General features: G+C 49.7%; 49 non-coding genes across 49 annotated transcripts; all 49 read left to right on the forward strand.

Moving 5' to 3' along the window:
- The first annotated feature begins 467 nt into the window (after window positions 1-467).
- On the forward strand, window positions 468-540 carry TRNAR-ACG (transfer RNA arginine (anticodon ACG)). Its single transcript has one exon. It is a non-coding gene; the product is annotated as a tRNA-Arg (tRNA).
- Window positions 541-548: 8 nt separating this feature from the next.
- On the forward strand, window positions 549-620 carry TRNAH-GUG (transfer RNA histidin (anticodon GUG)). Its single transcript has one exon. It is a non-coding gene; the product is annotated as a tRNA-His (tRNA).
- Window positions 621-1,409: 789 nt separating this feature from the next.
- Window positions 1,410-1,481, forward strand: TRNAH-GUG (transfer RNA histidin (anticodon GUG)). The gene has a single exon. It is a non-coding gene; the product is annotated as a tRNA-His (tRNA).
- Window positions 1,482-2,186: 705 nt separating this feature from the next.
- On the forward strand, window positions 2,187-2,259 carry TRNAR-ACG (transfer RNA arginine (anticodon ACG)). Its single transcript has one exon. It is a non-coding gene; the product is annotated as a tRNA-Arg (tRNA).
- Window positions 2,260-2,267: 8 nt separating this feature from the next.
- On the forward strand, window positions 2,268-2,339 carry TRNAH-GUG (transfer RNA histidin (anticodon GUG)). The gene has a single exon. It is a non-coding gene; the product is annotated as a tRNA-His (tRNA).
- Window positions 2,340-3,046: 707 nt separating this feature from the next.
- On the forward strand, window positions 3,047-3,119 carry TRNAR-ACG (transfer RNA arginine (anticodon ACG)). Its single transcript has one exon. It is a non-coding gene; the product is annotated as a tRNA-Arg (tRNA).
- Window positions 3,120-3,127: 8 nt separating this feature from the next.
- TRNAH-GUG (transfer RNA histidin (anticodon GUG)) lies at window positions 3,128-3,199 on the forward strand. Its single transcript has one exon. It is a non-coding gene; the product is annotated as a tRNA-His (tRNA).
- A 705-nt stretch (window positions 3,200-3,904) lies between these two features.
- TRNAR-ACG (transfer RNA arginine (anticodon ACG)) lies at window positions 3,905-3,977 on the forward strand. The gene has a single exon. It is a non-coding gene; the product is annotated as a tRNA-Arg (tRNA).
- An 8-nt stretch (window positions 3,978-3,985) lies between these two features.
- On the forward strand, window positions 3,986-4,057 carry TRNAH-GUG (transfer RNA histidin (anticodon GUG)). Its single transcript has one exon. It is a non-coding gene; the product is annotated as a tRNA-His (tRNA).
- Window positions 4,058-4,762: 705 nt separating this feature from the next.
- TRNAR-ACG (transfer RNA arginine (anticodon ACG)) lies at window positions 4,763-4,835 on the forward strand. Its single transcript has one exon. It is a non-coding gene; the product is annotated as a tRNA-Arg (tRNA).
- An 8-nt stretch (window positions 4,836-4,843) lies between these two features.
- On the forward strand, window positions 4,844-4,915 carry TRNAH-GUG (transfer RNA histidin (anticodon GUG)). The gene has a single exon. It is a non-coding gene; the product is annotated as a tRNA-His (tRNA).
- Window positions 4,916-5,620: 705 nt separating this feature from the next.
- Window positions 5,621-5,693, forward strand: TRNAR-ACG (transfer RNA arginine (anticodon ACG)). The gene has a single exon. It is a non-coding gene; the product is annotated as a tRNA-Arg (tRNA).
- Window positions 5,694-5,701: 8 nt separating this feature from the next.
- TRNAH-GUG (transfer RNA histidin (anticodon GUG)) lies at window positions 5,702-5,773 on the forward strand. Its single transcript has one exon. It is a non-coding gene; the product is annotated as a tRNA-His (tRNA).
- A 705-nt stretch (window positions 5,774-6,478) lies between these two features.
- TRNAR-ACG (transfer RNA arginine (anticodon ACG)) lies at window positions 6,479-6,551 on the forward strand. The gene has a single exon. It is a non-coding gene; the product is annotated as a tRNA-Arg (tRNA).
- Window positions 6,552-6,559: 8 nt separating this feature from the next.
- TRNAH-GUG (transfer RNA histidin (anticodon GUG)) lies at window positions 6,560-6,631 on the forward strand. The gene has a single exon. It is a non-coding gene; the product is annotated as a tRNA-His (tRNA).
- Window positions 6,632-7,336: 705 nt separating this feature from the next.
- On the forward strand, window positions 7,337-7,409 carry TRNAR-ACG (transfer RNA arginine (anticodon ACG)). The gene has a single exon. It is a non-coding gene; the product is annotated as a tRNA-Arg (tRNA).
- An 8-nt stretch (window positions 7,410-7,417) lies between these two features.
- TRNAH-GUG (transfer RNA histidin (anticodon GUG)) lies at window positions 7,418-7,489 on the forward strand. Its single transcript has one exon. It is a non-coding gene; the product is annotated as a tRNA-His (tRNA).
- Window positions 7,490-8,196: 707 nt separating this feature from the next.
- On the forward strand, window positions 8,197-8,269 carry TRNAR-ACG (transfer RNA arginine (anticodon ACG)). Its single transcript has one exon. It is a non-coding gene; the product is annotated as a tRNA-Arg (tRNA).
- An 8-nt stretch (window positions 8,270-8,277) lies between these two features.
- TRNAH-GUG (transfer RNA histidin (anticodon GUG)) lies at window positions 8,278-8,349 on the forward strand. The gene has a single exon. It is a non-coding gene; the product is annotated as a tRNA-His (tRNA).
- Window positions 8,350-9,054: 705 nt separating this feature from the next.
- On the forward strand, window positions 9,055-9,127 carry TRNAR-ACG (transfer RNA arginine (anticodon ACG)). The gene has a single exon. It is a non-coding gene; the product is annotated as a tRNA-Arg (tRNA).
- An 8-nt stretch (window positions 9,128-9,135) lies between these two features.
- Window positions 9,136-9,207, forward strand: TRNAH-GUG (transfer RNA histidin (anticodon GUG)). Its single transcript has one exon. It is a non-coding gene; the product is annotated as a tRNA-His (tRNA).
- A 705-nt stretch (window positions 9,208-9,912) lies between these two features.
- TRNAR-ACG (transfer RNA arginine (anticodon ACG)) lies at window positions 9,913-9,985 on the forward strand. Its single transcript has one exon. It is a non-coding gene; the product is annotated as a tRNA-Arg (tRNA).
- Window positions 9,986-9,993: 8 nt separating this feature from the next.
- Window positions 9,994-10,065, forward strand: TRNAH-GUG (transfer RNA histidin (anticodon GUG)). Its single transcript has one exon. It is a non-coding gene; the product is annotated as a tRNA-His (tRNA).
- Window positions 10,066-10,770: 705 nt separating this feature from the next.
- TRNAR-ACG (transfer RNA arginine (anticodon ACG)) lies at window positions 10,771-10,843 on the forward strand. Its single transcript has one exon. It is a non-coding gene; the product is annotated as a tRNA-Arg (tRNA).
- Window positions 10,844-10,851: 8 nt separating this feature from the next.
- On the forward strand, window positions 10,852-10,923 carry TRNAH-GUG (transfer RNA histidin (anticodon GUG)). Its single transcript has one exon. It is a non-coding gene; the product is annotated as a tRNA-His (tRNA).
- Window positions 10,924-11,628: 705 nt separating this feature from the next.
- On the forward strand, window positions 11,629-11,701 carry TRNAR-ACG (transfer RNA arginine (anticodon ACG)). Its single transcript has one exon. It is a non-coding gene; the product is annotated as a tRNA-Arg (tRNA).
- Window positions 11,702-11,709: 8 nt separating this feature from the next.
- Window positions 11,710-11,781, forward strand: TRNAH-GUG (transfer RNA histidin (anticodon GUG)). The gene has a single exon. It is a non-coding gene; the product is annotated as a tRNA-His (tRNA).
- Window positions 11,782-12,486: 705 nt separating this feature from the next.
- Window positions 12,487-12,559, forward strand: TRNAR-ACG (transfer RNA arginine (anticodon ACG)). The gene has a single exon. It is a non-coding gene; the product is annotated as a tRNA-Arg (tRNA).
- An 8-nt stretch (window positions 12,560-12,567) lies between these two features.
- TRNAH-GUG (transfer RNA histidin (anticodon GUG)) lies at window positions 12,568-12,639 on the forward strand. Its single transcript has one exon. It is a non-coding gene; the product is annotated as a tRNA-His (tRNA).
- Window positions 12,640-13,344: 705 nt separating this feature from the next.
- Window positions 13,345-13,417, forward strand: TRNAR-ACG (transfer RNA arginine (anticodon ACG)). The gene has a single exon. It is a non-coding gene; the product is annotated as a tRNA-Arg (tRNA).
- An 8-nt stretch (window positions 13,418-13,425) lies between these two features.
- TRNAH-GUG (transfer RNA histidin (anticodon GUG)) lies at window positions 13,426-13,497 on the forward strand. Its single transcript has one exon. It is a non-coding gene; the product is annotated as a tRNA-His (tRNA).
- A 705-nt stretch (window positions 13,498-14,202) lies between these two features.
- On the forward strand, window positions 14,203-14,275 carry TRNAR-ACG (transfer RNA arginine (anticodon ACG)). The gene has a single exon. It is a non-coding gene; the product is annotated as a tRNA-Arg (tRNA).
- Window positions 14,276-14,283: 8 nt separating this feature from the next.
- Window positions 14,284-14,355, forward strand: TRNAH-GUG (transfer RNA histidin (anticodon GUG)). Its single transcript has one exon. It is a non-coding gene; the product is annotated as a tRNA-His (tRNA).
- Window positions 14,356-15,060: 705 nt separating this feature from the next.
- On the forward strand, window positions 15,061-15,133 carry TRNAR-ACG (transfer RNA arginine (anticodon ACG)). The gene has a single exon. It is a non-coding gene; the product is annotated as a tRNA-Arg (tRNA).
- Window positions 15,134-15,141: 8 nt separating this feature from the next.
- On the forward strand, window positions 15,142-15,213 carry TRNAH-GUG (transfer RNA histidin (anticodon GUG)). The gene has a single exon. It is a non-coding gene; the product is annotated as a tRNA-His (tRNA).
- Window positions 15,214-15,918: 705 nt separating this feature from the next.
- TRNAR-ACG (transfer RNA arginine (anticodon ACG)) lies at window positions 15,919-15,991 on the forward strand. Its single transcript has one exon. It is a non-coding gene; the product is annotated as a tRNA-Arg (tRNA).
- An 8-nt stretch (window positions 15,992-15,999) lies between these two features.
- TRNAH-GUG (transfer RNA histidin (anticodon GUG)) lies at window positions 16,000-16,071 on the forward strand. The gene has a single exon. It is a non-coding gene; the product is annotated as a tRNA-His (tRNA).
- A 705-nt stretch (window positions 16,072-16,776) lies between these two features.
- On the forward strand, window positions 16,777-16,849 carry TRNAR-ACG (transfer RNA arginine (anticodon ACG)). Its single transcript has one exon. It is a non-coding gene; the product is annotated as a tRNA-Arg (tRNA).
- Window positions 16,850-16,857: 8 nt separating this feature from the next.
- On the forward strand, window positions 16,858-16,929 carry TRNAH-GUG (transfer RNA histidin (anticodon GUG)). The gene has a single exon. It is a non-coding gene; the product is annotated as a tRNA-His (tRNA).
- Window positions 16,930-17,634: 705 nt separating this feature from the next.
- On the forward strand, window positions 17,635-17,707 carry TRNAR-ACG (transfer RNA arginine (anticodon ACG)). The gene has a single exon. It is a non-coding gene; the product is annotated as a tRNA-Arg (tRNA).
- Window positions 17,708-17,715: 8 nt separating this feature from the next.
- On the forward strand, window positions 17,716-17,787 carry TRNAH-GUG (transfer RNA histidin (anticodon GUG)). Its single transcript has one exon. It is a non-coding gene; the product is annotated as a tRNA-His (tRNA).
- Window positions 17,788-18,492: 705 nt separating this feature from the next.
- On the forward strand, window positions 18,493-18,565 carry TRNAR-ACG (transfer RNA arginine (anticodon ACG)). The gene has a single exon. It is a non-coding gene; the product is annotated as a tRNA-Arg (tRNA).
- An 8-nt stretch (window positions 18,566-18,573) lies between these two features.
- On the forward strand, window positions 18,574-18,645 carry TRNAH-GUG (transfer RNA histidin (anticodon GUG)). Its single transcript has one exon. It is a non-coding gene; the product is annotated as a tRNA-His (tRNA).
- Window positions 18,646-19,350: 705 nt separating this feature from the next.
- On the forward strand, window positions 19,351-19,423 carry TRNAR-ACG (transfer RNA arginine (anticodon ACG)). The gene has a single exon. It is a non-coding gene; the product is annotated as a tRNA-Arg (tRNA).
- An 8-nt stretch (window positions 19,424-19,431) lies between these two features.
- Window positions 19,432-19,503, forward strand: TRNAH-GUG (transfer RNA histidin (anticodon GUG)). Its single transcript has one exon. It is a non-coding gene; the product is annotated as a tRNA-His (tRNA).
- A 705-nt stretch (window positions 19,504-20,208) lies between these two features.
- On the forward strand, window positions 20,209-20,281 carry TRNAR-ACG (transfer RNA arginine (anticodon ACG)). The gene has a single exon. It is a non-coding gene; the product is annotated as a tRNA-Arg (tRNA).
- An 8-nt stretch (window positions 20,282-20,289) lies between these two features.
- Window positions 20,290-20,361, forward strand: TRNAH-GUG (transfer RNA histidin (anticodon GUG)). The gene has a single exon. It is a non-coding gene; the product is annotated as a tRNA-His (tRNA).
- Window positions 20,362-21,066: 705 nt separating this feature from the next.
- TRNAR-ACG (transfer RNA arginine (anticodon ACG)) lies at window positions 21,067-21,139 on the forward strand. Its single transcript has one exon. It is a non-coding gene; the product is annotated as a tRNA-Arg (tRNA).
- An 8-nt stretch (window positions 21,140-21,147) lies between these two features.
- Window positions 21,148-21,219, forward strand: TRNAH-GUG (transfer RNA histidin (anticodon GUG)). The gene has a single exon. It is a non-coding gene; the product is annotated as a tRNA-His (tRNA).
- Window positions 21,220-21,826: the final 607 nt, after the last annotated feature.

A 21,826-nucleotide genomic window follows, 5' to 3' on the forward strand; every position in this document is an offset into this window, starting at 1 on the left:
CCATGTCATGCTACACCCGCTGTAACACAAACTTGGGGCCATGCGAACTCTACAACAGTGGCCTTTGAAGGTAAACAGCAGAGAGTGAAAAGTCTTTCTTTGAAGGCCAGTGGGATGTACATTTTGGACAGCGAGGACCACTGCTTTTCGAGAGGCACGAAAGTAGGCAGCCATCTATGTGGAAGTGAAACAACCGTCCTATAAGGTGGAGGGGTTTCCTTCAACACCACCTGTGGGCCACATAGAATGAGATTGTAACATTATTAGCCTTTGCCATTTTCACAACTATCGAGCAGCCATAAGCAGTGATGTGACAGCAACTGAGAAGGCCTGAGCACTTTCCTTTCCATTAGAAATTCAGCAGAAAGTTAGCCGTTTATCTCTGGAATGGCTGAGATGGTGTCGATTGGCTTCTGCAGCTAGAATGCCCTTTGTGAAGGCTTAGCAAAGAGTCAGGGCCAGGTGCAGGGCCAGTGGCGCAATGGATAACGCGTCTGACTACGGATCAGAAGATTGTAGGTTCGACTCCTACCTGGCTCGTTGACAATGCCGTGATCGTATAGTGGTTAGTACTCTGCGTTGTGGCCGCAGCAACCCCGGTTCGAATCCGGGTCACGGCATCTTTATGCGCTGGATGAAGTGTAATGTCCACAGTCACGCCCATGCCAGTTCGGACCCCTGAAGGTACACAAGGAGCAGGAAGTCTCTCTCTCTCTCTCTCTCTCTAAGACCGCTTCTTGCAACCAGCACCAACTCTGTGATATAGGATACCTTGATACTATCCTAGCGTCGGTCGATTACAATGTGGCAGGCCGTAGTCAGATCACTAAAGGATTGGTCAACAGGCCAGGTGTATCCTGCCATGTCATGCTACACCCGCTGTAACAACAAACTTGGGGCCATGCGAACTCTACAACAGTGGCCTTTGAAGGTAACAGCAGAGAGTGAAAAGTCTTTCTTTGAAGGCCAGTGGGATGTACATTTTGGACAGCGAGGACCACTGCTTTTCGAGAGGCACGAAAGTAGGCAGCCATCTATGTGGAAGTGAAACAACCGTCCTATAAGGTGGAGGGGTTTCCTTCAACACCACCTGTGGGCCACATAGAATGAGATTGTAACATTATTAGCCTTTGCCATTTTCACAACTATCGAGCAGCCATAAGCAGTGATGTGACAGCAACTGAGAAGGCCTGAGCACTTTCCTTTCCATTAGAAATTCAGCAGAAAGTTAGCCGTTTATCTCTGGAATGGCTGAGATGGTGTCGATTGGCTTCTGCAGCTAGAATGCCCTTTGTGAAGGCTTAGCAAAGAGTCAGGGCCAGGTGCAGGGCCAGTGGCGCAATGGGATAACGCGTCTGACTACGGATCAGAAGATTGTAGGTTCGACTCCTACCTGGCTCGTTGACAATGCCGTGATCGTATAGTGGTTAGTACTCTGCGTTGTGGCCGCAGCAACCCCGGTTCGAATCCGGGTCACGGCATCTTTATGCGCTGGATGAAGTGTAATGTCCACAGTCACGCCCATGCCAGTTCGGACCCCTGAAGGTACACAAGGAGCAGGAAGTCTCTCTCTCTCTCTCTCTCTAAGACCGCTTCTTGCAACCAGCACCAACTCTGTGATATAGGATACCTTGATACTATCCTAGCGTCGGTCGATTACAATGTGGCAGGCCGTAGTCAGATCACTAAAGGATTGGTCAACAGGCCAAGGTGTATCCTGCCATGTCATGCTACACCCGCTGTAACACAAACTTGGGGCCATGCGAACTCTACAACAGTGGCCTTTGAAGGTAACAGCAGAGAGTGAAAAGTCTTTCTTTGAAGGCCAGTGGGATGTACATTTTGGACAGCGAGGACCACTGCTTTTCGAGAGGCACGAAAGTAGGCAGCCATCTATGTGGAAGTGAAACAACCGTCCTATAAGGTGGAGGGGTTTCCTTCAACACCACCTGTGGGCCACATAGAATGAGATTGTAACATTATTAGCCTTTGCCATTTTCACAACTATCGAGCAGCCATAAGCAGTGATGTGACAGCAACTGAGAAGGCCTGAGCACTTTCCTTTCCATTAGAAATTCAGCAGAAAGTTAGCCGTTTATCTCTGGAATGGCTGAGATGGTGTCGATTGGCTTCTGCAGCTAGAATGCCCTTTGTGAAGGCTTAGCAAAGAGTCAGGGCCAGGTGCAGGGCCAGTGGCGCAATGGATAACGCGTCTGACTACGGATCAGAAGATTGTAGGTTCGACTCCTACCTGGCTCGTTGACAATGCCGTGATCGTATAGTGGTTAGTACTCTGCGTTGTGGCCGCAGCAACCCCGGTTCGAATCCGGGTCACGGCATCTTTATGCGCTGGATGAAGTGTAATGTCCACAGTCACGCCCATGCCAGTTCGGACCCCTGAAGGTACACAAGGAGCAGGAAGTCTCTCTCTCTCTCTCTCTCTCTAAGACCGCTTCTTGCAACCAGCACCAACTCTGTGATATAGGATACCTTGATACTATCCTAGCGTCGGTCGATTACAATGTGGCAGGCCGTAGTCAGATCACTAAAGGATTGGTCAACAGGCCAAGGTGTATCCTGCCATGTCATGCTACACCCGCTGTAACACAAACTTGGGGCCATGCGAACTCTACAACAGTGGCCTTTGAAGGTAACAGCAGAGAGTGAAAAGTCTTTCTTTGAAGGCCAGTGGGATGTACATTTTGGACAGCGAGGACCACTGCTTTTCGAGAGGCACGAAAGTAGGCAGCCATCTATGTGGAAGTGAAACAACCGTCCTATAAGGTGGAGGGGTTTCCTTCAACACCACCTGTGGGCCACATAGAATGAGATTGTAACATTATTAGCCTTTGCCATTTTCACAACTATCGAGCAGCCATAAGCAGTGATGTGACAGCAACTGAGAAGGCCTGAGCACTTTCCTTTCCATTAGAAATTCAGCAGAAAGTTAGCCGTTTATCTCTGGAATGGCTGAGATGGTGTCGATTGGCTTCTGCAGCTAGAATGCCCTTTGTGAAGGCTTAGCAAAGAGTCAGGGCCAGGTGCAGGGCCAGTGGCGCAATGGATAACGCGTCTGACTACGGATCAGAAGATTGTAGGTTCGACTCCTACCTGGCTCGTTGACAATGCCGTGATCGTATAGTGGTTAGTACTCTGCGTTGTGGCCGCAGCAACCCCGGTTCGAATCCGGGTCACGGCATCTTTATGCGCTGGATGAAGTGTAATGTCCACAGTCACGCCCATGCCAGTTCGGACCCCTGAAGGTACACAAGGAGCAGGAAGTCTCTCTCTCTCTCTCTCTCTAAGACCGCTTCTTGCAACCAGCACCAACTCTGTGATATAGGATACCTTGATACTATCCTAGCGTCGGTCGATTACAATGTGGCAGGCCGTAGTCAGATCACTAAAGGATTGGTCAACAGGCCAAGGTGTATCCTGCCATGTCATGCTACACCCGCTGTAACACAAACTTGGGGCCATGCGAACTCTACAACAGTGGCCTTTGAAGGTAACAGCAGAGAGTGAAAAGTCTTTCTTTGAAGGCCAGTGGGATGTACATTTTGGACAGCGAGGACCACTGCTTTTCGAGAGGCACGAAAGTAGGCAGCCATCTATGTGGAAGTGAAACAACCGTCCTATAAGGTGGAGGGGTTTCCTTCAACACCACCTGTGGGCCACATAGAATGAGATTGTAACATTATTAGCCTTTGCCATTTTCACAACTATCGAGCAGCCATAAGCAGTGATGTGACAGCAACTGAGAAGGCCTGAGCACTTTCCTTTCCATTAGAAATTCAGCAGAAAGTTAGCCGTTTATCTCTGGAATGGCTGAGATGGTGTCGATTGGCTTCTGCAGCTAGAATGCCCTTTGTGAAGGCTTAGCAAAGAGTCAGGGCCAGGTGCAGGGCCAGTGGCGCAATGGATAACGCGTCTGACTACGGATCAGAAGATTGTAGGTTCGACTCCTACCTGGCTCGTTGACAATGCCGTGATCGTATAGTGGTTAGTACTCTGCGTTGTGGCCGCAGCAACCCCGGTTCGAATCCGGGTCACGGCATCTTTATGCGCTGGATGAAGTGTAATGTCCACAGTCACGCCCATGCCAGTTCGGACCCCTGAAGGTACACAAGGAGCAGGAAGTCTCTCTCTCTCTCTCTCTCTAAGACCGCTTCTTGCAACCAGCACCAACTCTGTGATATAGGATACCTTGATACTATCCTAGCGTCGGTCGATTACAATGTGGCAGGCCGTAGTCAGATCACTAAAGGATTGGTCAACAGGCCAAGGTGTATCCTGCCATGTCATGCTACACCCGCTGTAACACAAACTTGGGGCCATGCGAACTCTACAACAGTGGCCTTTGAAGGTAACAGCAGAGAGTGAAAAGTCTTTCTTTGAAGGCCAGTGGGATGTACATTTTGGACAGCGAGGACCACTGCTTTTCGAGAGGCACGAAAGTAGGCAGCCATCTATGTGGAAGTGAAACAACCGTCCTATAAGGTGGAGGGGTTTCCTTCAACACCACCTGTGGGCCACATAGAATGAGATTGTAACATTATTAGCCTTTGCCATTTTCACAACTATCGAGCAGCCATAAGCAGTGATGTGACAGCAACTGAGAAGGCCTGAGCACTTTCCTTTCCATTAGAAATTCAGCAGAAAGTTAGCCGTTTATCTCTGGAATGGCTGAGATGGTGTCGATTGGCTTCTGCAGCTAGAATGCCCTTTGTGAAGGCTTAGCAAAGAGTCAGGGCCAGGTGCAGGGCCAGTGGCGCAATGGATAACGCGTCTGACTACGGATCAGAAGATTGTAGGTTCGACTCCTACCTGGCTCGTTGACAATGCCGTGATCGTATAGTGGTTAGTACTCTGCGTTGTGGCCGCAGCAACCCCGGTTCGAATCCGGGTCACGGCATCTTTATGCGCTGGATGAAGTGTAATGTCCACAGTCACGCCCATGCCAGTTCGGACCCCTGAAGGTACACAAGGAGCAGGAAGTCTCTCTCTCTCTCTCTCTCTAAGACCGCTTCTTGCAACCAGCACCAACTCTGTGATATAGGATACCTTGATACTATCCTAGCGTCGGTCGATTACAATGTGGCAGGCCGTAGTCAGATCACTAAAGGATTGGTCAACAGGCCAAGGTGTATCCTGCCATGTCATGCTACACCCGCTGTAACACAAACTTGGGGCCATGCGAACTCTACAACAGTGGCCTTTGAAGGTAACAGCAGAGAGTGAAAAGTCTTTCTTTGAAGGCCAGTGGGATGTACATTTTGGACAGCGAGGACCACTGCTTTTCGAGAGGCACGAAAGTAGGCAGCCATCTATGTGGAAGTGAAACAACCGTCCTATAAGGTGGAGGGGTTTCCTTCAACACCACCTGTGGGCCACATAGAATGAGATTGTAACATTATTAGCCTTTGCCATTTTCACAACTATCGAGCAGCCATAAGCAGTGATGTGACAGCAACTGAGAAGGCCTGAGCACTTTCCTTTCCATTAGAAATTCAGCAGAAAGTTAGCCGTTTATCTCTGGAATGGCTGAGATGGTGTCGATTGGCTTCTGCAGCTAGAATGCCCTTTGTGAAGGCTTAGCAAAGAGTCAGGGCCAGGTGCAGGGCCAGTGGCGCAATGGATAACGCGTCTGACTACGGATCAGAAGATTGTAGGTTCGACTCCTACCTGGCTCGTTGACAATGCCGTGATCGTATAGTGGTTAGTACTCTGCGTTGTGGCCGCAGCAACCCCGGTTCGAATCCGGGTCACGGCATCTTTATGCGCTGGATGAAGTGTAATGTCCACAGTCACGCCCATGCCAGTTCGGACCCCTGAAGGTACACAAGGAGCAGGAAGTCTCTCTCTCTCTCTCTCTCTAAGACCGCTTCTTGCAACCAGCACCAACTCTGTGATATAGGATACCTTGATACTATCCTAGCGTCGGTCGATTACAATGTGGCAGGCCGTAGTCAGATCACTAAAGGATTGGTCAACAGGCCAAGGTGTATCCTGCCATGTCATGCTACACCCGCTGTAACACAAACTTGGGGCCATGCGAACTCTACAACAGTGGCCTTTGAAGGTAACAGCAGAGAGTGAAAAGTCTTTCTTTGAAGGCCAGTGGGATGTACATTTTGGACAGCGAGGACCACTGCTTTTCGAGAGGCACGAAAGTAGGCAGCCATCTATGTGGAAGTGAAACAACCGTCCTATAAGGTGGAGGGGTTTCCTTCAACACCACCTGTGGGCCACATAGAATGAGATTGTAACATTATTAGCCTTTGCCATTTTCACAACTATCGAGCAGCCATAAGCAGTGATGTGACAGCAACTGAGAAGGCCTGAGCACTTTCCTTTCCATTAGAAATTCAGCAGAAAGTTAGCCGTTTATCTCTGGAATGGCTGAGATGGTGTCGATTGGCTTCTGCAGCTAGAATGCCCTTTGTGAAGGCTTAGCAAAGAGTCAGGGCCAGGTGCAGGGCCAGTGGCGCAATGGATAACGCGTCTGACTACGGATCAGAAGATTGTAGGTTCGACTCCTACCTGGCTCGTTGACAATGCCGTGATCGTATAGTGGTTAGTACTCTGCGTTGTGGCCGCAGCAACCCCGGTTCGAATCCGGGTCACGGCATCTTTATGCGCTGGATGAAGTGTAATGTCCACAGTCACGCCCATGCCAGTTCGGACCCCTGAAGGTACACAAGGAGCAGGAAGTCTCTCTCTCTCTCTCTCTCTAAGACCGCTTCTTGCAACCAGCACCAACTCTGTGATATAGGATACCTTGATACTATCCTAGCGTCGGTCGATTACAATGTGGCAGGCCGTAGTCAGATCACTAAAGGATTGGTCAACAGGCCAAGGTGTATCCTGCCATGTCATGCTACACCCGCTGTAACACAAACTTGGGGCCATGCGAACTCTACAACAGTGGCCTTTGAAGGTAACAGCAGAGAGTGAAAAGTCTTTCTTTGAAGGCCAGTGGGATGTACATTTTGGACAGCGAGGACCACTGCTTTTCGAGAGGCACGAAAGTAGGCAGCCATCTATGTGGAAGTGAAACAACCGTCCTATAAGGTGGAGGGGTTTCCTTCAACACCACCTGTGGGCCACATAGAATGAGATTGTAACATTATTAGCCTTTGCCATTTTCACAACTATCGAGCAGCCATAAGCAGTGATGTGACAGCAACTGAGAAGGCCTGAGCACTTTCCTTTCCATTAGAAATTCAGCAGAAAGTTAGCCGTTTATCTCTGGAATGGCTGAGATGGTGTCGATTGGCTTCTGCAGCTAGAATGCCCTTTGTGAAGGCTTAGCAAAGAGTCAGGGCCAGGTGCAGGGCCAGTGGCGCAATGGATAACGCGTCTGACTACGGATCAGAAGATTGTAGGTTCGACTCCTACCTGGCTCGTTGACAATGCCGTGATCGTATAGTGGTTAGTACTCTGCGTTGTGGCCGCAGCAACCCCGGTTCGAATCCGGGTCACGGCATCTTTATGCGCTGGATGAAGTGTAATGTCCACAGTCACGCCCATGCCAGTTCGGACCCCTGAAGGTACACAAGGAGCAGGAAGTCTCTCTCTCTCTCTCTCTCTCTAAGACCGCTTCTTGCAACCAGCACCAACTCTGTGATATAGGATACCTTGATACTATCCTAGCGTCGGTCGATTACAATGTGGCAGGCCGTAGTCAGATCACTAAAGGATTGGTCAACAGGCCAAGGTGTATCCTGCCATGTCATGCTACACCCGCTGTAACACAAACTTGGGGCCATGCGAACTCTACAACAGTGGCCTTTGAAGGTAACAGCAGAGAGTGAAAAGTCTTTCTTTGAAGGCCAGTGGGATGTACATTTTGGACAGCGAGGACCACTGCTTTTCGAGAGGCACGAAAGTAGGCAGCCATCTATGTGGAAGTGAAACAACCGTCCTATAAGGTGGAGGGGTTTCCTTCAACACCACCTGTGGGCCACATAGAATGAGATTGTAACATTATTAGCCTTTGCCATTTTCACAACTATCGAGCAGCCATAAGCAGTGATGTGACAGCAACTGAGAAGGCCTGAGCACTTTCCTTTCCATTAGAAATTCAGCAGAAAGTTAGCCGTTTATCTCTGGAATGGCTGAGATGGTGTCGATTGGCTTCTGCAGCTAGAATGCCCTTTGTGAAGGCTTAGCAAAGAGTCAGGGCCAGGTGCAGGGCCAGTGGCGCAATGGATAACGCGTCTGACTACGGATCAGAAGATTGTAGGTTCGACTCCTACCTGGCTCGTTGACAATGCCGTGATCGTATAGTGGTTAGTACTCTGCGTTGTGGCCGCAGCAACCCCGGTTCGAATCCGGGTCACGGCATCTTTATGCGCTGGATGAAGTGTAATGTCCACAGTCACGCCCATGCCAGTTCGGACCCCTGAAGGTACACAAGGAGCAGGAAGTCTCTCTCTCTCTCTCTCTCTAAGACCGCTTCTTGCAACCAGCACCAACTCTGTGATATAGGATACCTTGATACTATCCTAGCGTCGGTCGATTACAATGTGGCAGGCCGTAGTCAGATCACTAAAGGATTGGTCAACAGGCCAAGGTGTATCCTGCCATGTCATGCTACACCCGCTGTAACACAAACTTGGGGCCATGCGAACTCTACAACAGTGGCCTTTGAAGGTAACAGCAGAGAGTGAAAAGTCTTTCTTTGAAGGCCAGTGGGATGTACATTTTGGACAGCGAGGACCACTGCTTTTCGAGAGGCACGAAAGTAGGCAGCCATCTATGTGGAAGTGAAACAACCGTCCTATAAGGTGGAGGGGTTTCCTTCAACACCACCTGTGGGCCACATAGAATGAGATTGTAACATTATTAGCCTTTGCCATTTTCACAACTATCGAGCAGCCATAAGCAGTGATGTGACAGCAACTGAGAAGGCCTGAGCACTTTCCTTTCCATTAGAAATTCAGCAGAAAGTTAGCCGTTTATCTCTGGAATGGCTGAGATGGTGTCGATTGGCTTCTGCAGCTAGAATGCCCTTTGTGAAGGCTTAGCAAAGAGTCAGGGCCAGGTGCAGGGCCAGTGGCGCAATGGATAACGCGTCTGACTACGGATCAGAAGATTGTAGGTTCGACTCCTACCTGGCTCGTTGACAATGCCGTGATCGTATAGTGGTTAGTACTCTGCGTTGTGGCCGCAGCAACCCCGGTTCGAATCCGGGTCACGGCATCTTTATGCGCTGGATGAAGTGTAATGTCCACAGTCACGCCCATGCCAGTTCGGACCCCTGAAGGTACACAAGGAGCAGGAAGTCTCTCTCTCTCTCTCTCTCTAAGACCGCTTCTTGCAACCAGCACCAACTCTGTGATATAGGATACCTTGATACTATCCTAGCGTCGGTCGATTACAATGTGGCAGGCCGTAGTCAGATCACTAAAGGATTGGTCAACAGGCCAAGGTGTATCCTGCCATGTCATGCTACACCCGCTGTAACACAAACTTGGGGCCATGCGAACTCTACAACAGTGGCCTTTGAAGGTAACAGCAGAGAGTGAAAAGTCTTTCTTTGAAGGCCAGTGGGATGTACATTTTGGACAGCGAGGACCACTGCTTTTCGAGAGGCACGAAAGTAGGCAGCCATCTATGTGGAAGTGAAACAACCGTCCTATAAGGTGGAGGGGTTTCCTTCAACACCACCTGTGGGCCACATAGAATGAGATTGTAACATTATTAGCCTTTGCCATTTTCACAACTATCGAGCAGCCATAAGCAGTGATGTGACAGCAACTGAGAAGGCCTGAGCACTTTCCTTTCCATTAGAAATTCAGCAGAAAGTTAGCCGTTTATCTCTGGAATGGCTGAGATGGTGTCGATTGGCTTCTGCAGCTAGAATGCCCTTTGTGAAGGCTTAGCAAAGAGTCAGGGCCAGGTGCAGGGCCAGTGGCGCAATGGATAACGCGTCTGACTACGGATCAGAAGATTGTAGGTTCGACTCCTACCTGGCTCGTTGACAATGCCGTGATCGTATAGTGGTTAGTACTCTGCGTTGTGGCCGCAGCAACCCCGGTTCGAATCCGGGTCACGGCATCTTTATGCGCTGGATGAAGTGTAATGTCCACAGTCACGCCCATGCCAGTTCGGACCCCTGAAGGTACACAAGGAGCAGGAAGTCTCTCTCTCTCTCTCTCTCTAAGACCGCTTCTTGCAACCAGCACCAACTCTGTGATATAGGATACCTTGATACTATCCTAGCGTCGGTCGATTACAATGTGGCAGGCCGTAGTCAGATCACTAAAGGATTGGTCAACAGGCCAAGGTGTATCCTGCCATGTCATGCTACACCCGCTGTAACACAAACTTGGGGCCATGCGAACTCTACAACAGTGGCCTTTGAAGGTAACAGCAGAGAGTGAAAAGTCTTTCTTTGAAGGCCAGTGGGATGTACATTTTGGACAGCGAGGACCACTGCTTTTCGAGAGGCACGAAAGTAGGCAGCCATCTATGTGGAAGTGAAACAACCGTCCTATAAGGTGGAGGGGTTTCCTTCAACACCACCTGTGGGCCACATAGAATGAGATTGTAACATTATTAGCCTTTGCCATTTTCACAACTATCGAGCAGCCATAAGCAGTGATGTGACAGCAACTGAGAAGGCCTGAGCACTTTCCTTTCCATTAGAAATTCAGCAGAAAGTTAGCCGTTTATCTCTGGAATGGCTGAGATGGTGTCGATTGGCTTCTGCAGCTAGAATGCCCTTTGTGAAGGCTTAGCAAAGAGTCAGGGCCAGGTGCAGGGCCAGTGGCGCAATGGATAACGCGTCTGACTACGGATCAGAAGATTGTAGGTTCGACTCCTACCTGGCTCGTTGACAATGCCGTGATCGTATAGTGGTTAGTACTCTGCGTTGTGGCCGCAGCAACCCCGGTTCGAATCCGGGTCACGGCATCTTTATGCGCTGGATGAAGTGTAATGTCCACAGTCACGCCCATGCCAGTTCGGACCCCTGAAGGTACACAAGGAGCAGGAAGTCTCTCTCTCTCTCTCTCTCTAAGACCGCTTCTTGCAACCAGCACCAACTCTGTGATATAGGATACCTTGATACTATCCTAGCGTCGGTCGATTACAATGTGGCAGGCCGTAGTCAGATCACTAAAGGATTGGTCAACAGGCCAAGGTGTATCCTGCCATGTCATGCTACACCCGCTGTAACACAAACTTGGGGCCATGCGAACTCTACAACAGTGGCCTTTGAAGGTAACAGCAGAGAGTGAAAAGTCTTTCTTTGAAGGCCAGTGGGATGTACATTTTGGACAGCGAGGACCACTGCTTTTCGAGAGGCACGAAAGTAGGCAGCCATCTATGTGGAAGTGAAACAACCGTCCTATAAGGTGGAGGGGTTTCCTTCAACACCACCTGTGGGCCACATAGAATGAGATTGTAACATTATTAGCCTTTGCCATTTTCACAACTATCGAGCAGCCATAAGCAGTGATGTGACAGCAACTGAGAAGGCCTGAGCACTTTCCTTTCCATTAGAAATTCAGCAGAAAGTTAGCCGTTTATCTCTGGAATGGCTGAGATGGTGTCGATTGGCTTCTGCAGCTAGAATGCCCTTTGTGAAGGCTTAGCAAAGAGTCAGGGCCAGGTGCAGGGCCAGTGGCGCAATGGATAACGCGTCTGACTACGGATCAGAAGATTGTAGGTTCGACTCCTACCTGGCTCGTTGACAATGCCGTGATCGTATAGTGGTTAGTACTCTGCGTTGTGGCCGCAGCAACCCCGGTTCGAATCCGGGTCACGGCATCTTTATGCGCTGGATGAAGTGTAATGTCCACAGTCACGCCCATGCCAGTTCGGACCCCTGAAGGTACACAAGGAGCAGGAAGTCTCTCTCTCTCTCTCTCTCTAAGACCGCTTCTTGCAACCAGCACCAACTCTGTGATATAGGATACCTTGATACTATCCTAGCGTCGGTCGATTACAATGTGGCAGGCCGTAGTCAGATCACTAAAGGATTGGTCAACAGGCCAAGGTGTATCCTGCCATGTCATGCTACACCCGCTGTAACACAAACTTGGGGCCATGCGAACTCTACAACAGTGGCCTTTGAAGGTAACAGCAGAGAGTGAAAAGTCTTTCTTTGAAGGCCAGTGGGATGTACATTTTGGACAGCGAGGACCACTGCTTTTCGAGAGGCACGAAAGTAGGCAGCCATCTATGTGGAAGTGAAACAACCGTCCTATAAGGTGGAGGGGTTTCCTTCAACACCACCTGTGGGCCACATAGAATGAGATTGTAACATTATTAGCCTTTGCCATTTTCACAACTATCGAGCAGCCATAAGCAGTGATGTGACAGCAACTGAGAAGGCCTGAGCACTTTCCTTTCCATTAGAAATTCAGCAGAAAGTTAGCCGTTTATCTCTGGAATGGCTGAGATGGTGTCGATTGGCTTCTGCAGCTAGAATGCCCTTTGTGAAGGCTTAGCAAAGAGTCAGGGCCAGGTGCAGGGCCAGTGGCGCAATGGATAACGCGTCTGACTACGGATCAGAAGATTGTAGGTTCGACTCCTACCTGGCTCGTTGACAATGCCGTGATCGTATAGTGGTTAGTACTCTGCGTTGTGGCCGCAGCAACCCCGGTTCGAATCCGGGTCACGGCATCTTTATGCGCTGGATGAAGTGTAATGTCCACAGTCACGCCCATGCCAGTTCGGACCCCTGAAGGTACACAAGGAGCAGGAAGTCTCTCTCTCTCTCTCTCTCTAAGACCGCTTCTTGCAACCAGCACCAACTCTGTGATATAGGATACCTTGATACTATCCTAGCGTCGGTCGATTACAATGTGGCAGGCCGTAGTCAGATCACTAAAGGATTGGTCAACAGGCCAAGGTGTATCCTGCCATGTCATGCTACACCCGCTGTAACACAAACTTGGGGCCATGCGAACTCTACAACAGTGGCCTTTGAAGGTAACAGCAGAGAGTGAAAAGTCTTTCTTTGAAGGCCAGTGGGATGTACATTTTGGACAGCGAGGACCACTGCTTTTCGAGAGGCACGAAAGTAGGCAGCCATCTATGTGGAAGTGAAACAACCGTCCTATAAGGTGGAGGGGTTTCCTTCAACACCACCTGTGGGCCACATAGAATGAGATTGTAACATTATTAGCCTTTGCCATTTTCACAACTATCGAGCAGCCATAAGCAGTGATGTGACAGCAACTGAGAAGGCCTGAGCACTTTCCTTTCCATTAGAAATTCAGCAGAAAGTTAGCCGTTTATCTCTGGAATGGCTGAGATGGTGTCGATTGGCTTCTGCAGCTAGAATGCCCTTTGTGAAGGCTTAGCAAAGAGTCAGGGCCAGGTGCAGGGCCAGTGGCGCAATGGATAACGCGTCTGACTACGGATCAGAAGATTGTAGGTTCGACTCCTACCTGGCTCGTTGACAATGCCGTGATCGTATAGTGGTTAGTACTCTGCGTTGTGGCCGCAGCAACCCCGGTTCGAATCCGGGTCACGGCATCTTTATGCGCTGGATGAAGTGTAATGTCCACAGTCACGCCCATGCCAGTTCGGACCCCTGAAGGTACACAAGGAGCAGGAAGTCTCTCTCTCTCTCTCTCTCTAAGACCGCTTCTTGCAACCAGCACCAACTCTGTGATATAGGATACCTTGATACTATCCTAGCGTCGGTCGATTACAATGTGGCAGGCCGTAGTCAGATCACTAAAGGATTGGTCAACAGGCCAAGGTGTATCCTGCCATGTCATGCTACACCCGCTGTAACACAAACTTGGGGCCATGCGAACTCTACAACAGTGGCCTTTGAAGGTAACAGCAGAGAGTGAAAAGTCTTTCTTTGAAGGCCAGTGGGATGTACATTTTGGACAGCGAGGACCACTGCTTTTCGAGAGGCACGAAAGTAGGCAGCCATCTATGTGGAAGTGAAACAACCGTCCTATAAGGTGGAGGGGTTTCCTTCAACACCACCTGTGGGCCACATAGAATGAGATTGTAACATTATTAGCCTTTGCCATTTTCACAACTATCGAGCAGCCATAAGCAGTGATGTGACAGCAACTGAGAAGGCCTGAGCACTTTCCTTTCCATTAGAAATTCAGCAGAAAGTTAGCCGTTTATCTCTGGAATGGCTGAGATGGTGTCGATTGGCTTCTGCAGCTAGAATGCCCTTTGTGAAGGCTTAGCAAAGAGTCAGGGCCAGGTGCAGGGCCAGTGGCGCAATGGATAACGCGTCTGACTACGGATCAGAAGATTGTAGGTTCGACTCCTACCTGGCTCGTTGACAATGCCGTGATCGTATAGTGGTTAGTACTCTGCGTTGTGGCCGCAGCAACCCCGGTTCGAATCCGGGTCACGGCATCTTTATGCGCTGGATGAAGTGTAATGTCCACAGTCACGCCCATGCCAGTTCGGACCCCTGAAGGTACACAAGGAGCAGGAAGTCTCTCTCTCTCTCTCTCTCTAAGACCGCTTCTTGCAACCAGCACCAACTCTGTGATATAGGATACCTTGATACTATCCTAGCGTCGGTCGATTACAATGTGGCAGGCCGTAGTCAGATCACTAAAGGATTGGTCAACAGGCCAAGGTGTATCCTGCCATGTCATGCTACACCCGCTGTAACACAAACTTGGGGCCATGCGAACTCTACAACAGTGGCCTTTGAAGGTAACAGCAGAGAGTGAAAAGTCTTTCTTTGAAGGCCAGTGGGATGTACATTTTGGACAGCGAGGACCACTGCTTTTCGAGAGGCACGAAAGTAGGCAGCCATCTATGTGGAAGTGAAACAACCGTCCTATAAGGTGGAGGGGTTTCCTTCAACACCACCTGTGGGCCACATAGAATGAGATTGTAACATTATTAGCCTTTGCCATTTTCACAACTATCGAGCAGCCATAAGCAGTGATGTGACAGCAACTGAGAAGGCCTGAGCACTTTCCTTTCCATTAGAAATTCAGCAGAAAGTTAGCCGTTTATCTCTGGAATGGCTGAGATGGTGTCGATTGGCTTCTGCAGCTAGAATGCCCTTTGTGAAGGCTTAGCAAAGAGTCAGGGCCAGGTGCAGGGCCAGTGGCGCAATGGATAACGCGTCTGACTACGGATCAGAAGATTGTAGGTTCGACTCCTACCTGGCTCGTTGACAATGCCGTGATCGTATAGTGGTTAGTACTCTGCGTTGTGGCCGCAGCAACCCCGGTTCGAATCCGGGTCACGGCATCTTTATGCGCTGGATGAAGTGTAATGTCCACAGTCACGCCCATGCCAGTTCGGACCCCTGAAGGTACACAAGGAGCAGGAAGTCTCTCTCTCTCTCTCTCTCTAAGACCGCTTCTTGCAACCAGCACCAACTCTGTGATATAGGATACCTTGATACTATCCTAGCGTCGGTCGATTACAATGTGGCAGGCCGTAGTCAGATCACTAAAGGATTGGTCAACAGGCCAAGGTGTATCCTGCCATGTCATGCTACACCCGCTGTAACACAAACTTGGGGCCATGCGAACTCTACAACAGTGGCCTTTGAAGGTAACAGCAGAGAGTGAAAAGTCTTTCTTTGAAGGCCAGTGGGATGTACATTTTGGACAGCGAGGACCACTGCTTTTCGAGAGGCACGAAAGTAGGCAGCCATCTATGTGGAAGTGAAACAACCGTCCTATAAGGTGGAGGGGTTTCCTTCAACACCACCTGTGGGCCACATAGAATGAGATTGTAACATTATTAGCCTTTGCCATTTTCACAACTATCGAGCAGCCATAAGCAGTGATGTGACAGCAACTGAGAAGGCCTGAGCACTTTCCTTTCCATTAGAAATTCAGCAGAAAGTTAGCCGTTTATCTCTGGAATGGCTGAGATGGTGTCGATTGGCTTCTGCAGCTAGAATGCCCTTTGTGAAGGCTTAGCAAAGAGTCAGGGCCAGGTGCAGGGCCAGTGGCGCAATGGATAACGCGTCTGACTACGGATCAGAAGATTGTAGGTTCGACTCCTACCTGGCTCGTTGACAATGCCGTGATCGTATAGTGGTTAGTACTCTGCGTTGTGGCCGCAGCAACCCCGGTTCGAATCCGGGTCACGGCATCTTTATGCGCTGGATGAAGTGTAATGTCCACAGTCACGCCCATGCCAGTTCGGACCCCTGAAGGTACACAAGGAGCAGGAAGTCTCTCTCTCTCTCTCTCTCTAAGACCGCTTCTTGCAACCAGCACCAACTCTGTGATATAGGATACCTTGATACTATCCTAGCGTCGGTCGATTACAATGTGGCAGGCCGTAGTCAGATCACTAAAGGATTGGTCAACAGGCCAAGGTGTATCCTGCCATGTCATGCTACACCCGCTGTAACACAAACTTGGGGCCATGCGAACTCTACAACAGTGGCCTTTGAAGGTAACAGCAGAGAGTGAAAAGTCTTTCTTTGAAGGCCAGTGGGATGTACATTTTGGACAGCGAGGACCACTGCTTTTCGAGAGGCACGAAAGTAGGCAGCCATCTATGTGGAAGTGAAACAACCGTCCTATAAGGTGGAGGGGTTTCCTTCAACACCACCTGTGGGCCACATAGAATGAGATTGTAACATTATTAGCCTTTGCCATTTTCACAACTATCGAGCAGCCATAAGCAGTGATGTGACAGCAACTGAGAAGGCCTGAGCACTTTCCTTTCCATTAGAAATTCAGCAGAAAGTTAGCCGTTTATCTCTGGAATGGCTGAGATGGTGTCGATTGGCTTCTGCAGCTAGAATGCCCTTTGTGAAGGCTTAGCAAAGAGTCAGGGCCAGGTGCAGGGCCAGTGGCGCAATGGATAACGCGTCTGACTACGGATCAGAAGATTGTAGGTTCGACTCCTACCTGGCTCGTTGACAATGCCGTGATCGTATAGTGGTTAGTACTCTGCGTTGTGGCCGCAGCAACCCCGGTTCGAATCCGGGTCACGGCATCTTTATGCGCTGGATGAAGTGTAATGTCCACAGTCACGCCCATGCCAGTTCGGACCCCTGAAGGTACACAAGGAGCAGGAAGTCTCTCTCTCTCTCTCTCTCTAAGACCGCTTCTTGCAACCAGCACCAACTCTGTGATATAGGATACCTTGATACTATCCTAGCGTCGGTCGATTACAATGTGGCAGGCCGTAGTCAGATCACTAAAGGATTGGTCAACAGGCCAAGGTGTATCCTGCCATGTCATGCTACACCCGCTGTAACACAAACTTGGGGCCATGCGAACTCTACAACAGTGGCCTTTGAAGGTAACAGCAGAGAGTGAAAAGTCTTTCTTTGAAGGCCAGTGGGATGTACATTTTGGACAGCGAGGACCACTGCTTTTCGAGAGGCACGAAAGTAGGCAGCCATCTATGTGGAAGTGAAACAACCGTCCTATAAGGTGGAGGGGTTTCCTTCAACACCACCTGTGGGCCACATAGAATGAGATTGTAACATTATTAGCCTTTGCCATTTTCACAACTATCGAGCAGCCATAAGCAGTGATGTGACAGCAACTGAGAAGGCCTGAGCACTTTCCTTTCCATTAGAAATTCAGCAGAAAGTTAGCCGTTTATCTCTGGAATGGCTGAGATGGTGTCGATTGGCTTCTGCAGCTAGAATGCCCTTTGTGAAGGCTTAGCAAAGAGTCAGGGCCAGGTGCAGGGCCAGTGGCGCAATGGATAACGCGTCTGACTACGGATCAGAAGATTGTAGGTTCGACTCCTACCTGGCTCGTTGACAATGCCGTGATCGTATAGTGGTTAGTACTCTGCGTTGTGGCCGCAGCAACCCCGGTTCGAATCCGGGTCACGGCATCTTTATGCGCTGGATGAAGTGTAATGTCCACAGTCACGCCCATGCCAGTTCGGACCCCTGAAGGTACACAAGGAGCAGGAAGTCTCTCTCTCTCTCTCTCTCTAAGACCGCTTCTTGCAACCAGCACCAACTCTGTGATATAGGATACCTTGATACTATCCTAGCGTCGGTCGATTACAATGTGGCAGGCCGTAGTCAGATCACTAAAGGATTGGTCAACAGGCCAAGGTGTATCCTGCCATGTCATGCTACACCCGCTGTAACACAAACTTGGGGCCATGCGAACTCTACAACAGTGGCCTTTGAAGGTAACAGCAGAGAGTGAAAAGTCTTTCTTTGAAGGCCAGTGGGATGTACATTTTGGACAGCGAGGACCACTGCTTTTCGAGAGGCACGAAAGTAGGCAGCCATCTATGTGGAAGTGAAACAACCGTCCTATAAGGTGGAGGGGTTTCCTTCAACACCACCTGTGGGCCACATAGAATGAGATTGTAACATTATTAGCCTTTGCCATTTTCACAACTATCGAGCAGCCATAAGCAGTGATGTGACAGCAACTGAGAAGGCCTGAGCACTTTCCTTTCCATTAGAAATTCAGCAGAAAGTTAGCCGTTTATCTCTGGAATGGCTGAGATGGTGTCGATTGGCTTCTGCAGCTAGAATGCCCTTTGTGAAGGCTTAGCAAAGAGTCAGGGCCAGGTGCAGGGCCAGTGGCGCAATGGATAACGCGTCTGACTACGGATCAGAAGATTGTAGGTTCGACTCCTACCTGGCTCGTTGACAATGCCGTGATCGTATAGTGGTTAGTACTCTGCGTTGTGGCCGCAGCAACCCCGGTTCGAATCCGGGTCACGGCATCTTTATGCGCTGGATGAAGTGTAATGTCCACAGTCACGCCCATGCCAGTTCGGACCCCTGAAGGTACACAAGGAGCAGGAAGTCTCTCTCTCTCTCTCTCTCTAAGACCGCTTCTTGCAACCAGCACCAACTCTGTGATATAGGATACCTTGATACTATCCTAGCGTCGGTCGATTACAATGTGGCAGGCCGTAGTCAGATCACTAAAGGATTGGTCAACAGGCCAAGGTGTATCCTGCCATGTCATGCTACACCCGCTGTAACACAAACTTGGGGCCATGCGAACTCTACAACAGTGGCCTTTGAAGGTAACAGCAGAGAGTGAAAAGTCTTTCTTTGAAGGCCAGTGGGATGTACATTTTGGACAGCGAGGACCACTGCTTTTCGAGAGGCACGAAAGTAGGCAGCCATCTATGTGGAAGTGAAACAACCGTCCTATAAGGTGGAGGGGTTTCCTTCAACACCACCTGTGGGCCACATAGAATGAGATTGTAACATTATTAGCCTTTGCCATTTTCACAACTATCGAGCAGCCATAAGCAGTGATGTGACAGCAACTGAGAAGGCCTGAGCACTTTCCTTTCCATTAGAAATTCAGCAGAAAGTTAGCCGTTTATCTCTGGAATGGCTGAGATGGTGTCGATTGGCTTCTGCAGCTAGAATGCCCTTTGTGAAGGCTTAGCAAAGAGTCAGGGCCAGGTGCAGGGCCAGTGGCGCAATGGATAACGCGTCTGACTACGGATCAGAAGATTGTAGGTTCGACTCCTACCTGGCTCGTTGACAATGCCGTGATCGTATAGTGGTTAGTACTCTGCGTTGTGGCCGCAGCAACCCCGGTTCGAATCCGGGTCACGGCATCTTTATGCGCTGGATGAAGTGTAATGTCCACAGTCACGCCCATGCCAGTTCGGACCCCTGAAGGTACACAAGGAGCAGGAAGTCTCTCTCTCTCTCTCTCTCTAAGACCGCTTCTTGCAACCAGCACCAACTCTGTGATATAGGATACCTTGATACTATCCTAGCGTCGGTCGATTACAATGTGGCAGGCCGTAGTCAGATCACTAAAGGATTGGTCAACAGGCCAAGGTGTATCCTGCCATGTCATGCTACACCCGCTGTAACACAAACTTGGGGCCATGCGAACTCTACAACAGTGGCCTTTGAAGGTAACAGCAGAGAGTGAAAAGTCTTTCTTTGAAGGCCAGTGGGATGTACATTTTGGACAGCGAGGACCACTGCTTTTCGAGAGGCACGAAAGTAGGCAGCCATCTATGTGGAAGTGAAACAACCGTCCTATAAGGTGGAGGGGTTTCCTTCAACACCACCTGTGGGCCACATAGAATGAGATTGTAACATTATTAGCCTTTGCCATTTTCACAACTATCGAGCAGCCATAAGCAGTGATGTGACAGCAACTGAGAAGGCCTGAGCACTTTCCTTTCCATTAGAAATTCAGCAGAAAGTTAGCCGTTTATCTCTGGAATGGCTGAGATGGTGTCGATTGGCTTCTGCAGCTAGAATGCCCTTTGTGAAGGCTTAGCAAAGAGTCAGGGCCAGGTGCAGGGCCAGTGGCGCAATGGATAACGCGTCTGACTACGGATCAGAAGATTGTAGGTTCGACTCCTACCTGGCTCGTTGACAATGCCGTGATCGTATAGTGGTTAGTACTCTGCGTTGTGGCCGCAGCAACCCCGGTTCGAATCCGGGTCACGGCATCTTTATGCGCTGGATGAAGTGTAATGTCCACAGTCACGCCCATGCCAGTTCGGACCCCTGAAGGTACACAAGGAGCAGGAAGTCTCTCTCTCTCTCTCTCTCTAAGACCGCTTCTTGCAACCAGCACCAACTCTGTGATATAGGATACCTTGATACTATCCTAGCGTCGGTCGATTACAATGTGGCAGGCCGTAGTCAGATCACTAAAGGATTGGTCAACAGGCCAAGGTGTATCCTGCCATGTCATGCTACACCCGCTGTAACACAAACTTGGGGCCATGCGAACTCTACAACAGTGGCCTTTGAAGGTAACAGCAGAGAGTGAAAAGTCTTTCTTTGAAGGCCAGTGGGATGTACATTTTGGACAGCGAGGACCACTGCTTTTCGAGAGGCACGAAAGTAGGCAGCCATCTATGTGGAAGTGAAACAACCGTCCTATAAGGTGGAGGGGTTTCCTTCAACACCACCTGTGGGCCACATAGAATGAGATTGTAACATTATTAGCCTTTGCCATTTTCACAACTATCGAGCAGCCATAAGCAGTGATGTGACAGCAACTGAGAAGGCCTGAGCACTTTCCTTTCCATTAGAAATTCAGCAGAAAGTTAGCCGTTTATCTCTGGAATGGCTGAGATGGTGTCGATTGGCTTCTGCAGCTAGAATGCCCTTTGTGAAGGCTTAGCAAAGAGTCAGGGCCAGGTGCAGGGCCAGTGGCGCAATGGATAACGCGTCTGACTACGGATCAGAAGATTGTAGGTTCGACTCCTACCTGGCTCGTTGACAATGCCGTGATCGTATAGTGGTTAGTACTCTGCGTTGTGGCCGCAGCAACCCCGGTTCGAATCCGGGTCACGGCATCTTTATGCGCTGGATGAAGTGTAATGTCCACAGTCACGCCCATGCCAGTTCGGACCCCTGAAGGTACACAAGGAGCAGGAAGTCTCTCTCTCTCTCTCTCTCTAAGACCGCTTCTTGCAACCAGCACCAACTCTGTGATATAGGATACCTTGATACTATCCTAGCGTCGGTCGATTACAATGTGGCAGGCCGTAGTCAGATCACTAAAGGATTGGTCAACAGGCCAAGGTGTATCCTGCCATGTCATGCTACACCCGCTGTAACACAAACTTGGGGCCATGCGAACTCTACAACAGTGGCCTTTGAAGGTAACAGCAGAGAGTGAAAAGTCTTTCTTTGAAGGCCAGTGGGATGTACATTTTGGACAGCGAGGACCACTGCTTTTCGAGAGGCACGAAAGTAGGCAGCCATCTATGTGGAAGTGAAACAACCGTCCTATAAGGTGGAGGGGTTTCCTTCAACACCACCTGTGGGCCACATAGAATGAGATTGTAACATTATTAGCCTTTGCCATTTTCACAACTATCGAGCAGCCATAAGCAGTGATGTGACAGCAACTGAGAAGGCCTGAGCACTTTCCTTTCCATTAGAAATTCAGCAGAAAGT

Source organism: Lithobates pipiens, unplaced genomic scaffold (assembly GCF_037356315.1).
Source record: "Lithobates pipiens isolate NorthernLeopardFrog02 unplaced genomic scaffold, aLitPip1_a1.2 Scaffold_8, whole genome shotgun sequence".
Classification (NCBI taxonomy): Eukaryota; Metazoa; Chordata; class Amphibia; order Anura; family Ranidae; genus Lithobates; species Lithobates pipiens.